The sequence below is a fragment of the Tachyglossus aculeatus genome, chromosome 3 (assembly GCF_015852505.1).
Source record: "Tachyglossus aculeatus isolate mTacAcu1 chromosome 3, mTacAcu1.pri, whole genome shotgun sequence".
In the NCBI taxonomy this organism is placed as follows: Eukaryota; Metazoa; Chordata; class Mammalia; order Monotremata; family Tachyglossidae; genus Tachyglossus; species Tachyglossus aculeatus.
The window spans coordinates 50,498,133-50,510,740 of record NC_052068.1 but is presented as its reverse complement, the minus strand read 5'-3'; positions in this window follow the sequence as shown (position 1 = coordinate 50,510,740).

The window sequence follows — 12,608 nt, the reverse complement described above, 5'->3', positions numbered from 1 at the left end:
CCATGCTGCTTCTCTCTACATGTTGCATAACCAACACAATGCACTTAGCAGACATCTGTTACTTCCAGGTTGACAAAGGGGCTTATGGTACTCTTGAATCCTGTCAGGAGCCCTAAGTCCTGGGGCCTTGGGTGGGTTGGGGTTTGCCCACCAATCAATCGATTGTATTTATTGAGCACTTACTGTGTGCACTATACTAAGTGCTCGGGGAAATACAATACAATAGAGTTGGTAGACACATTCCCTGCTCACAGGAAATTTAGAGTCTAGAGGGAGAAATGTATCTAAACTCCCTCAAGAGTAAGCTCATTGTGGGCAGGGAATGTGTCTGTTTATTGTTATATTGTAGTCTCCCAAGCACTTAATACAGAGCTCAGCACACAGTAAGTGCTCAATAATTATCATTGAATGAATGAGTGAACACTAAAATAAATCCCATATCTAGACAAGGTCAACATGCAGTTGAGGTAGGTGTCTTGTTTTGTGCGATATCTAAAAACCCCTGACCCTAGTGTCATGTATAACAATTTCACATTCTTAAGACAGAGTGGAAACCAGGGTCTCTGCAACATATGCCTCTGAGGACTCAGGGACTGTGTGATGATGAGAGTCAAACCTATTTCTGTCAGGAAGCAGAAGTGTAATAGTTTCAAGATGGAATTTCTCTTTAAAATTGACCATAGCATCATATTTGGGACAACAAAATTTTTCTTGAAAATGCGATTGGGAATGCTGAAATGTATTAGGATTTACTGTTCTCTTCCCTATGTGACTAAGATGTTAGATTAACTGGTTATTCTGATGTCTGGACCCAACCCAGAAATGGAACATGTGAGTCCCAGTGTGGAAGGAGTTTTTAGTCGAATTAATCAATTGGACTGTTCTCCAATTAACCAGGTAATTTCCAGATCTCCTTTCATTTTGTGCTGTGGAAATATAGGTAGGATCTAGACCATCATCATCATTTTCATTAGTATTGCTTGAGTGCCTCTGGTATGCAGAACAATGAACCAGTGCCTTGAGAAACTTACACACTAAATCTTCAAAGCCCTACTAAAGTCATAATCTCCTCCAGGAATTCTTCCCTATCAACCAACCAACCAGTCAATCAATGGTATTTATTGAGTGCTTGCTGTGTGCAGAGCAGAACAGAGAGTACAGTATGATAGAGTTGGTAGACACGTTCCCCACCCGCAAGGAGCTTAGAGTCTGGAAGGAATCTGAATATCACTGACTGGTTGATTGATATAAAATGTGACCCCTTTCATTGAGTGAAAGAACAGGAGAATGAACGTAAATGATAATTATAAGTGGATGTGAGTTAGTTAAAGTAAATACATAAGAATGTTAAGAAGTGAAAGACCTGGTGGTTGGGGTAGGGTTGGGAGAATTTAGAGGAATGAGTGCTTTGAGGGTTTTAAAACAGGGCAGGGACGTTGTTTGGCAAATCAGGGCTGGGGAGGACACCTCAAGCACAAGGAAAAATCATTAGCAATGAGTCAGAAGCTGAGACAGTTAGGACCTCGTTGGAGAGTAGCACGGTGCACAAGCTGGAAGATAGCAGGAGATAAGAGCAATTAGAAATTGATTACACAGTTTGATGACACTTGGGGCTTCCACAATGTTTTGGAACACTTTGCTCTATGAAGCATTATTCAGGTGAAATCCTTTAAGAGGATATGATAGTCCCACATTTTTTAATGGCTAGTGTTCAATCTCCTTGTAGTTGAAATTGCTAAGTTACCTGACCTGGTGATCATTCATTCATTCTACTGTATTTATTAATAATAATAATAATAATAATAATAATAATAATAATAATAGTATTTTTTAAGTGCTCACTATGTGTGACTTTGGGCAAGTCACTTAAATTCTCTGTGCCTCAGTTACCTCATCTGTAAAATGGGGATGAAGACTGTGAGCCCCACGAGGGACAACCTGATCACCTTGTAACCTCCCCAGTGCTTAGAACAGTGCTTGGCACATAGTAAGTGCTTAATAAATGTCATTATTATTATTATTATTATTATGTGCCAAGCACTGTTCTAAGCACTTGGGGGGATACAAGGTAATCAGGTTGTCCCACATGAGGCTCACAGTCTTAATCCCCATTTTACAGATGAGGTAACTGAAGCAAAGAGAAGTTAAGTGACTTGCCCAAAGTCACACAGCTGACAAGTGGTAGAGCCAGGATTAGAATCCAAGACCTCTGACTCCCAAACTATGCTCTTTCCACTGAGCCTCGCTGCTTCTCTAATTCATTGAGCACTTACTGTGTGCGGAGACCTGTACTAAGCACTTGGGAGAATGCAATACTATAATAAACAGACATATTCCCTGCCCATAAAGAGGTCACAGTCTAGAGGGATGAGCTTAGTGTGGACCAGGAAAAAGGGAGGTAGGACTTTCCGTGAAGCTAGGGAGGAAGGAACCCAGGTTGACCACGGGGGATGCACGAGGTTCCTTCCATAACAGTAGCACGTGTGGGTGACCCTGGAGTTGATCCCCATGGCAGGGAGTGTGCCTGTCTGGGCCTACACAGTCAGGGCTCTCCCAGCTCCTCGGGAGGGATCGTGCTGCACTGCCTTGAGGTCACCAGCCAGGAGCGATAAAGCACTACAAGGTGAGGGAGCCGGAGGTAACAGAGAGCTGCCAATGCTACAACCACCACCATTAGGCCTTACGGGTGAATGGAGACAGACACGCTCACAGTGAGATGGTGGTCCTCTTCCCTCCCCTCAAGCAGGAAAGTGGTACAAGCTGCAGAGGAAAGACATGTGACAATCAATCAATCGTATTTATTGAGTGCTCATTGCGTGTAGAGCCCTGTACTAAGTACTCGGGAGAGTACAATATAACAGAGTTAGTAGACACACTCCCTGCCCATGAGCTTGAAGCCTCGTGTTTGTTTTCTTTTTATTTGGAAGCAGAGAATCAGTGTGGCTCAGTGGAAAGAGCACGGGCTTGGGAGTCAGAGGTCATGGGTTCTAATCCTGGCTCCACCACTTATCGGCTGTGTGACTTTGGGCAAGTCACCTAACTTCTCTGTACCTCAGTTACCTCATCTGTAAAATGGGTATTAATATGGTGAGCCCCACGTGGGACAACCTGATCACCTTGTAGCCCCCCAGCACTTAGAACAGTGCTTTGCACATAGTAAGCACTTAACAAATACTATCATTATTATTACTATTTAAAAATAAATTAGAAAATAAATCCCCTGGGACCAGCAGCTGTTCGAGGCAAGGGCGATCCCCAGAGCGGGGAGTGCTGGGTCCACACATCTGATTACCTCATAAAAGTCACTGAAGGAGGAGGAGCCATGAACGGGGCTGCACGTTGAGGGCAGCACTAGGCCGCACCTCAGATTGTATCATTCGATTGGGAGGGGGAGGTGGTGCCACGTTAGACTGGAATTTAACCCCTTTGCCTTGAGAATGGTAGAATCGATAGGATGCCCAGACAAGTCCGTAAACCAACCAAACGCCTCTTATGTAAATCAGATTCCTGTCACAGCTTTCCCATGGGCCCAAATCCTTCAGGGTTGGCCTTCCCTTCTGAAAGGGTTAAGACAACTGGAAGGAAATGGGGCTTAAAAAAAGAACATACTTATGTAAGCATTTCCTCTCTATAGATAAAATAGAAAGAGATTTCCAAAGCAGATATGGGCCCCTGTTTTTGTTTTTCCCTTCCCGTCCTTTAAGTCTTCTGTGGTAAACCTTAACAGAATACTGAAAACACACAACCCACTCGACTTCATACGTCCTCAGAACGTTTAGTCCAGAAAAGCAGAAGCCAAACCCACCCCAGAAGCAGTTTGGCTTAGTTAAAGAGGACAGGCCGAGGCATCAGAGTCTGGATTCTAATCCTGGTTTTAATCCTGAGTTCTAATCCTGGCTCTGCCTCTTACCTGATCAATCAATCTATCTATCAATGGTATTCATTGAGCTCTTACTGTGCGCAGAACAATGTACTAAATGCATGGCAGAGTTCAGTAAAATACAGTGATAGACACATTCCCTCCCCACAATGAGCTCACAGTCTAGAGGGATGTGTGACCTTGGGCAAGTCAATTAACTTCCCTGAGCCTCAGTTACCTCATGTATCAAACAGAGATTCAATACCTATTCTCCCTCCCTCTTAGACAGAAAGCCCCATGTGGGACTTGTATTGGGTCCGATCTGATCACATTGTATCTATCCCAGTGCTTGGCATATATCAACATAGTAAGTGCTTAACAAATAACCAAAATAATAATAATTATTATTATTATTTTAGTAGCAATAGTAGTAGTAGTATAGCAAAGGTTCAAAACTATCCTCACCTTCCCTATGCTCTTCATTCTGGGTCTGCAAGCTCCCTCTGATCTGTCTCTTTCTTCTGAGAAAGCAATCTGGTTGGGAAAACAGGGAAGCGGAAAAAAAAATCAAGAAATGATAACCTGCAGGAAAGCAATGATAAAATGTAAATTTGAAAATTGCCCAGGAATAGAGGCCTGTGCAATGTATCTTTTCATGCAAGTACCTCAGTTCAGGGCCTTCATTCACCTGTGAAACTCTGGGAAAGCCTGAGAGGGAACCTCACCTTAGTTGATCATTACCCAATGTCACAGGCCCTAATGTAAAGATGCAGTGAACCAGAAGGAGAAATTGACTCTATGGATATGAAAAAAAAAAAACCCAACAACCCAGAAATCTGTCAGCCACCATGGAAACAAAAGGGAAAATGAAAAGTTCACATTTGCTCTTTGAAAAGTTCAGAGCTGTTGCAAATAGCAGGGGAACAGAGAGGGATTTGGTTTCACTCCCAGAGGTGAGATGTTTGCTTTTGACTTGACTACGTTCCAGTGAGGTCACAAAGGCACTTCCTTGCCTCCCTCTTAAAGGCATGTCATTGTCTGCTTTGGTTTCTTTACTCCAGCCACTTCGGCATGTACTGGAGAAGAAGGTCAGCGGTACCAGAAAAACTGCACCTAAAATCCAAGTGGAACCAAGATTTTAATTTGATCGCCATCTCTTCTGGTTGAGCAGGTTAGCTCTTCACTTTTCTCCGTTGATCGAGTTTCTCTTCATCAAGAACTTCTGAGTCAGTAAACATAGAAGGTGGTAGAATGTGCAAAAACATTCTTCTGGGGTTTCCAACCAGCTCTCTCTCTCTACTTTTGCTAAGGTACAATCCAGACTGTACTTTTGATGACTGTCCACACCAATGTATTCACTGTATCTTAATCTTGCCTATCTCATTACTGGCCCTTGCTCATGTCTTCCCCCTGCCCTGGAACCGTGTCTCCTCTCACATCTGACAGACCAGTACTCTCCCCATCTTCAAAGCCCTATTAAAATCATACCTCCTCCAAGAGGACTTTTCTTACTAACCCCTCATTTTCCCATCTAGTCACCCTCCCTTCTGTATGCTTGTGTACTTTCTCTTAAGCACTCTGATACTCACCCAGGCCCTCATCACTGATGCCCATAAACTTATGTTCTGCCGCTTTCCTTATCTGTTATTTATTTTAATGTCTGTATCCCCCACTAGTTTGTAAGCTCCTCGAGGACAGAGATCATATCTGCCAACTCAGTTTTACTGAATTTTCCCATAAGATCTTAGTTCAGTGCTCTGCACACAGTAAATGCTCAAAAATGGTATTGATTGATTGACCAATTGAGTCTAACCTGACAAGGTGTAGTTTTTGAAAGAATTCTGGAAAATGAGATGTTTTCCAGACAAGCCCAATAGAAAGCAAGTGTATTCTCTGGAGTGTTTCAAAACAATCTCCTGAAGGAGTAATACACTCACATATTCTTGTGAAATTATTTTTCACAAAATTTTTGAAATTTTGAAAAAAAATGAGCAGGGCAGGTAGCCGGGGTGCTGACTTTTGGGTTTCCAAAGTATGTTTCCTCCCTCACTGCGCTTTCTGTGTTCATTTTAGAATGAGGTTAGGAATCCCTACTCTGTTCTAAAAATAGTACCAGAAGCTGCCTACTATTTGTATTCTTTCCTCATCAAGCCTGGTTTCTCTCTCCACATACCCCTATTCTTCTCTCTTCCACTCCTCTGTTCTCTCCCATGCTGCTGCTTCTAACAGCTTCCTCTCCACCTACATTTCCCTCCCTCTTTCCTCCATCTCTTGCATTCTCAACCTCCCTTTTTCTTCCTTCCCACAGTTTCTCCTGTTCAGCTGGTCACAACTGCCCCATACCCTTTCCCTGAACCATTGATTATCCCCACACACTACGATCGCCCTTTACACAAGCACTCCTTTTTACATAGATTTACCCCTCACACTCAGAGTCATCTCTCCCTCTAGACTCACCCACCCCACTCCCCAAACTGACAAACATCCATGTCCAGACCAACCTGCTTTATTTTAATAATCCCATAGGAGTCAGTTCCACACAAGGAAGGCTTCACTCTTCAGGTCAGATGGCTAGGGAGGTCTGAAGGAAAGAAAAGCTCTATGGTCCCCATTTTGGTTTCAACTCACCAACTTCAAGGTTCTGAGCCTCACATCCCTCCATAGTAGGCCAATCAAACTACTGCCTCTTCGAACCTGAGAAACACACACACATACACAGACACACACACACACACACACCCCACCACCACCACCACCACCCGCCCCCACCCCCCTCGCCCTTTTCAGCCATGAAAAGCATTTAATGCTCCAAAGTTTCCACAAAGAACATGGTTCACTTAATATGTAAACAACTTTCATGTTTCTCTTGGTTCTAGGATCGTCTTTCCCAGAATAATAAAACAATTTAGGTTTAATTTTTCCAGAGGTAGTAGGATGTTGGAAGAGGGCAGTGAGGCAGGGAAGTTGGCCAGAGAGAGAGGGAAGAAATTATTTATTTCAGGACCTGTCTAAGGTCATTTCACATGGAGCATATTTTAAATACATTACCCTGTGCTTCTCTAGTTTGTTTCTTTTCAGTGACCATGGCTGCCACCTTTGCCCTGCATCAGTAAGCATCATTCTCACAGTATGGATTGGGGGTAGAGGAGGATGCGGGGGGGTTGAGTGATATCTGGAGACCTTAGGAAATACAGAATTACTGCTGAGAGTCCATCTTACATCTATTATGTGACCCTTCTTTTCACTTGGGGCTAAAGGTCAGTACTAGTTTTCATATTTTGATTTATTTAATCAATATCCTATCCAGTTCCTCACTAATAATAATCCAAAGGTAAATACTTGGAGCCACTTCCATATTTAGCAGTGGCTTCAACATCTACGTGGATCACCTCTCTGCCCATTCTAGATCTTCTTAATTCCCTGTCGGTAGGTCATGTAAAGCCCCAAAGTGATTTCCAATTTCACTTTTCCAACGAGACTTTATGGGCTTTCCAAATAATCCAATCTGGGCAAGAATTCCATGGTTCATTCCTTCAAAGATCTTTACAGTAGTTCTTATGTTTTTTTATTATTTTTATTTTTATTCTAACAAGCCAGTTGGAACTGCCTGCTGAGACTGTACAAATAGAAGGCATTTTTTCTATTTTAAAAAGATGTTATGCACTCCATCTAGTGTTTTACCATAAAAATGATTGCGTGATAATTCTGCAATGCGAGGGAAGAGAAAGGTTTTGTAAATAAACTCAATTCCATCTGATTTAGCCAGAACGTTCAGGTATCCACGAACATGCTTTTCATAACAGGTGCCTTTGATAGATTTCTGGCATGAGGGGTAATTGCATATACATTTCACTTCTGTTAAGGATCCATATGTTCCACCATTTTAGAACTGTAGTTCTCTCCCATTTTAAAGACAATGGTGACATTGGGGCTGGCGCTGATAGGGAACATATTGGACGAGAAGAAGAAAGAAGGCAGGTGTGGGGATGAGTTATTAATTGATCTGCATAAAACCCTGTTCTATTGTTTGCTTCTGTTCATCAGCTAGTGTGACATGCAAATCTGGAAAAGCAACAGGCTGTCTTGAACCCAATAAGCTTAGTGGATAGTTCCTAATTATTTTCATCAGGTGAAGGGTAACCTGCCAGTATTGCCTTTTTTATAATTGTATTTACTAAACACTATGTGTTAAACACTGTTCTAAACCCTGGGTTAGATACAAGTTAATTAGGTTGGACACAGTCTCTGTCCCACATAAAACTCACAATCTAAGTAGGCGGGACAACAGTGTTTACGCATTTGTAATAGAACTGAAATTAAGTCTATAGCGTGATGAATTTTGCTATGGAGTCAGAGTCAGAGTCAGGACTGGGAGTCAGAAGGACCTGGGTTCTAATTGCAACTCTGCCACTTGTCTGCTGTGTGACCTTGGGCAAGTCACTTCACTTTTCTGGGCCTCAGTTCTCTCATCTGTAAAATGGGGATTAAGGCCGTGACCCCTATGTGGGAAAGGAAATATGTCAAACACAATTAGCGTGTACTGACCCCAGCGCTTAGAACAGTGCCTGGCACATAGTAAACACTTAACAAATACTACAATTATTATGGAGTGTTGGTGGTTAGATGATAAGAGTTTGGATGATGCTGGTGCTTTCATTCATTCATTCAATCATATTTATTGAGCGCTTACTATGTGCAAAGCACTGTACTAAGCGCTTGGGAAGTACAAGTCGGCAACATATAGAAACGGTCCCTACCCAACAATGGGCTCACAGTCTAGAAGGGGGAGACAGACAACAAAACAAAACATGTAGACAGGTGTCAAAATCGTCAGAACAAATAGAATTATAGCTATATGCACATCATTAACAAAATAGAATAGTAAATATGTACAGGCTAAATAGAGTAATAAATCTGTAAAAATATATACAAGTGCTGTGGGGAGGGGAAGGAGGTAGGGTGGGGGGATGGGGAGGAGGAGAGGATAAAGGTGGTTCCATCTGGGAAGGCCTCCTGGAGGAGGTGAGCTCTCAGTAGGGCTTTGAAGGGGGAAAGAGAGCTAGCTTGGTGGATGTGTGGAGGGAGGGCATTCCAGGCCAGGAGAAGGACGTGGGCCGGGGGTCGATGGCGGGACAGGCTAGAACGAGGCACAGTGAGGAGGTTAGCGGCAGAGGAGTGGTGGGTGTGGGCTGGGCTGTAGAAGGAGAGAAGGGAGATGAGGTAGGAGGGGGCGAGGTGATGGAGAGCCTTGAAGCTGAGAATGAGGAGATTTTGCTTGATGCGTAGGTTGACAAGCAACCACTGGAGATTTTTGAGGAGGGGAGTGACATGCCCAGAGCGTTTCTGTACAAAGATAATCCAGGCAGCAGAGTGAAGTATACACTGAAGTGGGGAGAGACAGGAGGATGGGAGATCAGAGAGGAGGCTGATGCAGTAATCCAGTGGGGATGGATGAGAGATTGAACCAACAAGGTATTGGTTTGGATGGAGAGGAAAGGGCGGATCTTGGCGATGTTGTGGAGGTGAGACCGGCAGGTTTTGGTGATGGACTGGATGTGTGGGGTGAATGAGAGAGCGGAGCCGAGGATGACTCAACCAAGGTTGCGAGCTTGTGAGACAGGAAGGATGGTCGTGCCGTCTATAGTAGTGCTTATGTTCATTGATAGTCAGTGACCTGTTTTTCCGGTTGAGGGGCAGGGCAGCAGTATTAAGCCAGGAAGACTTATTCCTAAAAGCGGCTCTGGCTCCAGTATTCATCCATCAATCAATCAATCAGTGGTATTTATTGAGTGCTTACTGTTCTGCAAAGCACCATATTAAGGGCTTGGGTGAATACAATACAACAGAGTTAGTAGTCAAATTCTCAACACACAAAGAACTTACAGTCTAGAGGGGGAGACAGGCACTAAAATAACTAAATAAATTACGGTATGTACATAAGTTCTGTGGAGCTAAGGGTGGAGTGAATATAAAGTGCTTACAGGGTACAGATCCAAGTGCGTAGGCAATGCAAACGGGAGAGGAAGAAGGAGAAATGAGGGCTTAGTTGGGGAAGGCCTTGCCAGTGAACAAATGGGATATTAAATTTAAAAACACATAGACCTTATTTCTCTTCTATGTTGGGAAGAGTAACAGTTTGCTCAAGGAAGAGACAATTTAGGCTTATAGCCATCCCCTTGGTTGCTCTTACTGATTGCAAAATGAGCAGTTGCCCAGGGTCCACCACTGCTGGGAGACTCCAACCCTGCCATCAGAGTCTGTGACTGCAGGGGGTCTGCTGCGATCACCAGTCATCCTCGAAGTTCTGGGAGAGTCAGGTTCTAGATGGGGACAAAATGGGACTGGAAGTCCTTTTATCCTTCGGTCGTTCATTCTCAGTCTCTTTTGCAGGCTCCTCCTCCCCCTCCCATCCCCTTACTGTGGGGGTCCTCAAGGTTCAGTTCTTGGTCCCCTTCTGTTCTCGATCTACACTTACTCCCTTGGTGACCTCATTTGCTCCCACGGCTTCAACTATCATCTCTATGCTGATGACACCCAAATCTACATCTCTGCCCCTGCTCTCTCCCCCTCTCTCCAGGCTCGCATCTCCTCCTGCCTTCAGGACATCTCCATCTGGATGTCTGCCTGCCACCTAAAACTCAACATGTCCAAGACTGAATTCCTTGTCTTCCCTCCCAAACCCTGCCCTCTCCCTGACTTTCCCATCACTATTGATGGCACTACCATCCTTCCCATCTCACAAGCCCACAACCTTGGTGTCATCCTCGGCTCCGCTCTCTCCCCTCACATCCAAGCCATCACTAAAACCTGCCGGTCTCAGCTCTGCAACATTGCCAAGATCCGCCCTTTCCTCTCCATCCAAACCGCTACCCTGCTCGTTCAAGCTCTCATCCTATCCCTTCTGGACTACTGTATCAGCCTCCTCTCCGATCTCCCATCCTCTTGTCTCTCCCCACTTCAATCCATTCTTCACGCCGCTGCCCGGATTGTCTTTGTCCAGAAACGCTCTGGGCATGTTACTCCCCTCCTCAAAAATCTCCAGTGGCTACCAATCAACCTACGCATCAGGAAGAAACTCCTCACCCTTGGCTTCAAGGCTCTCCATCACCTCGCCCCCTCCTACCTCACCTCCCTTCTCTCCTTCTACAGCCCAGCCCTCACCCTCCGGTCCTCTGCCGCTAATCTCCTCACCGTGCCTCGTTCTCACCTGTCCCACCATCGACCGCCGGCCCACGTCATCACCCTGGCCTGGAATGCCCTCCCTCCCCACATCCGCCAAGCTAGCTCTCTTCCTCCCTTCAAGGCCCTACTGAGAGCTCACCTCCTCCAGGAGGCCTTCCCAGACTGAGCCCCCTCCTTCCTCTCCCCCTCATCCCCCTCTCCATCCCCTCTGCCTTACCTCCTTCCCTTCCCCACAGCACCTGTATATATGTATATATGTTTGTACATATGTATTACTCTATTTATTTTACTTGTACAGATCTATTCTATTTATTTTATTTTGTTAATATGTTTTGTTTTGTTCTCTGTCTCCCCCTTCTAGACTGTGAGCCCACTGTTGGGTAGGGACCGTCTCTATATGCTGCCAACTTGTACTTCCCAAGCACTTAGTACAGTGCTCTGCACACAGTAAGCACTCAATAAATACGATTGATTGATTGATTGATTGTGGTGACAGTCTGGAGCTGCCTTCAGTGCCGTAGGCCGCATGACTGTCTTGCCTAGAACCCCAGTCCTGCCACTGTAATGGCATTCTGCAAAACTCTCTCTTGGTGCCCCAGGATGAAAATTCAGACCCACCTGAGGCTTCCATCTAATCTGGCAGGCCAAGAAAGTCTTTAAAGCAGCAACTGCCACTGACTGGTCGTGAGAGCTGCTTGGGAACATCTGTGCCCTCTCTGGCCATTCCCCCTCTGCACAGCTGCCTGAGGCCTGAGAGTCTGTAAATGAATAATTTATAGATATGTACGTAAGTTCTGTGGGGCTGAGGGTGGGGTGAATACCAAAGGCTCCAACGGGACAGATCCAAGTGTATGGATATCACAGAAGGGAGAGGCTCCTGGGGAAAAGAGGGCTTAGTCGGGGAAGCCCCTTTGGAGTAGATGTAACCTTAATAAAGCTTCGAAAGTGGGGAGACTGGTGGTCTGGTGGATATGGAGGAGTAAGGGGGACTTCCTGTATTTTGACCTGCTTTCCTCTACTTACTTTTTAGGGAATCAAAACACTGACCCAGCTAGTACCAAGAAAGGTTTCCACAAGGCTCAGTTATGTGCAGAGGCTTTCTTATGAATTGCTTTTTGAAGAAAAGGTCTCTGCTCAAAGGGAAAATAACCTAACTAAACCCAATGAAAGGGATGTCAAAGTTGATGTTGGCAGACTTCATTTCTCAAAGAGACTTGGCATTGTATCAGCCCAATGAACTCTTTCTGATCATTAGGGTATGTCGTTTTTTAGTGATTTCTGCCACTGTGACCAAAATGTTTCTTCAATCAATAATACTTATTCAGTGCTTACTGTGCAGATCACAGGACTACGTGCTTGGGAAAGTACAATAGTTAGTAGGCACAAATCCTGTGCCTACTCTCAAAGAGGTTACATTCTAGAATGTTCCAGTTTTTTCCAGGATATGTCAATCAATCAATTAATCAATTGTATTTATTGAGCACTTACTGTGTACAGAGCACCATACTAAGTGCTTGGGAGGGGACAATATAACAACATAACAGACACATTGCCTACCAATTGACAG